The following is a 2,774-nucleotide window of genomic DNA, read 5'->3' as shown; positions in this document are numbered from 1 at the left end:
ACTACTACTACTACTACTACTACTACTACTACTACTACTACTACTACTACTACTACTACTACTACTACTACTACTACTACTACTATTATTACTACTGCACTACTACTACACTACTACTACTGCTACTACTACTACTACTACTACTACTACTACTACTACTACTACTACTACTACTACTACAACAACACTACTGCTACACTACTACTACAATACTACTACTACTACTACTACTACTACTACTACTACTACTACTACTACTACTACTACTACTACTACTACTACTACTACGACTACAACATGATATTGGAGTGTTGATGGGCAACTGTCATTTAGAGAAGTGGAGAATTTCTGTTGTGTCTAGCGAGTCCAGAGTTGGCTAGAGAGAAAAGAGTGAGGGGTGGCAGAGGTGAAGCAGTGCCAGTGTAGTGAATGCGAAGAGAGGATGATATTCAAAAGAAGAAAAGCGGGGGGAGGGGGGGGTTGAAAGTGATGACATAATTGTCAGCAGTTCAGTTGCTAACTTCCGAATCAGACAACGGGCAAACATTCTGTCTCAGAATGACTTCATCTCGGTAGAATTCCGTTTCCCTAGAATTAGATAAACCTCGAAGCGGCCTGAAGTGACGCCGTAAGCGTGTCGGGGATTGATCAATTTAAACGCACATCTATGCTGTACAAACCCGTCAGCTGTACACCAAGTTTGCTGAGTTCACGCCCTGCAGTGTGTTCGAAGGGGACTGGAAAATAAGGAACCCTTGTCCAAATCGAAGACAGTGTCTCGAGTTTCAACGATTTTCATTTTGTTTCGCTTCTGTTTTCTTACGTTGTTGTTGAGCTGAGGAGTGTCTGTTTTTGCTTTGTTTTATATCAATTTTTTTCTAACTATTTTATTTTATTTGATTCAGTTTTATTATATTTCATGTTATTTTCTAAAATATCCTTACGTGCACTTTTGTATTTTTATGTATGTTAAAGGCAACATCATGGAGGATAGATCTCTAGATTTCAGTAGAACCTTTTGTATGGATCTCAAAACTAGTCACGCAGTACAAACGAGAGACGCTGGAAACACACTAGAAGGGTCATTTATGATACTGGGATTTAGGGTTTTCTTTGATGGAAGATTTAAAATGTTGTTCAGAATTATCTTTTAAAACTCTGAGCTTTGATTCCAGGTCGTTGCCTATGGGTTGCCCCGTCACAAAACACATTCAAACAACATCGTGTGACAACAAGTTTGTATTTATTTATGTATGTATGTATGTATGTATGTATGTATGTATGTATGTATGTATGTATGTATTTATTTACTTATTTATTTATTTATTTATTTATTTATTTATTTAGAGGGGAAGTTCTTCAGGTTGTGTACTTGAGCATTAAGTAAGTTTTGCACTATTGAGAGGAACTAGCGCGGTGGCTAACAGGAGACTATTTTAAGTCCTTTAAGTTCTTCTTCGAATAAAAAAGGAGTCTTTGTGAAATAAAGTGAACAGGTCAGTCGTTTTTTTTCGTTTCTGGTTGTCAATCTGACCACAACACGACAGTTTCTAATTCACCTCTATATGATATGCACATATCACCCTCAATCAGTTAAAGTATTCTAAGTTCATAGAGCATATTTCTGTCAAGAGAAAAGAAAACGTGTTGCATTTTTAAAAACAATTATTGTACCTACATTATGCACCTTTTCCTGCTTATTTTAACATTAATTTAGGATCAGAATTTCGACAAGAGTTTTCTTGAGAATTTACAGCCGACACCACATTTTAAGGAACTGCAAAAAATATTAAACAATTTAAATTTTTGGCTTAGTACAACTGAACAGCTAACCGACGATACCTATACAAAATATAACCACACCAAAATAATATAAGCACCCCCACAAAAAAACAACAAAAAACAAATACACCCCCCTCCCCAAAAAACCCACCCCAAAACAAAATAAAAACAAAAACTTACAACCACCCAACCCCCTGCAAATTTTTTTTTTAAAAGACACGATAAAAGAAGTGTTTTTACCCCACCGAACTGTTGCCCATCATATTATAGTGCTGTGGGCCTGCTAACGGGTACGGTACTTTTAGTCCAAATAATCCGATTTAACCTAACTTTTGGAACCATTTCGATTGAAACATTTAACAAAATGATGACATGTGATTAGGTCCAACAAATGTGACATCGCCTACATTTTTCTCTGTAGTTTTTTTCATTGGATAATGTCATTGTCAACATATTTTTTTAAGGGAATGCTCGATATCTTTTTTGTGCGATCTTCACTGAAAAAGATCTGACTTCCAAATATTAGAATCGTATAATAATATTCTACATTACATATTGTGGTTTGGGAGAGTGTATAATATCATCGATAAGAGGAGACCGAAAAAAAGCTGATGAAGATGTAGCACTTCAAATCCTCACCCAGACCGGCAAAGCTGTTTTTATTTTGACCTAATTTCCTTGTTTTGCGGTGCTTTGGTGCACTTTAATGATGTCATTTTTATTGATACATTATGATCGTTTCGTTGACCTAACAGAGTGACCAAACTCATCTTGAGATAGAAAGACTATCCTTTAATTCAAGGATATTAGCTGAAAACCAGTCATTGAGGAATACACGAAAAACACTCTTATTCCCTTGCTTTCTCTTGGAGTGACAACTATTTCTCTATGTTTGGCAATTGCCAGTTATTTCAGGCTGCTGTTGTGTTGAAATGTCCTTTTTTAATAGAAAAAAACTGGAAAGAGTAGAGAGAGAGAGAGAGAGAGAGAGA

General features: G+C 36.0%; 1 protein-coding gene across 1 annotated transcript in view; it reads left to right on the top strand.

Annotated features, from left to right (window-relative positions):
- Positions 1 to 2,774, top strand: part of LOC101863661 — a gene marked incomplete in the record, with an annotated part of 27,502 nt that overhangs the window by 8,843 nt on the left and 15,885 nt on the right.

Source organism: Aplysia californica, unplaced genomic scaffold (assembly GCF_000002075.1).
Source record: "Aplysia californica isolate F4 #8 unplaced genomic scaffold, AplCal3.0 scaffold00109, whole genome shotgun sequence".
Classification (NCBI taxonomy): domain Eukaryota; kingdom Metazoa; phylum Mollusca; class Gastropoda; order Aplysiida; family Aplysiidae; genus Aplysia; species Aplysia californica.
The sequence above is the reverse complement of the archived record's forward strand: the minus strand, read 5'-3'. Positions and strand labels throughout refer to the sequence as shown.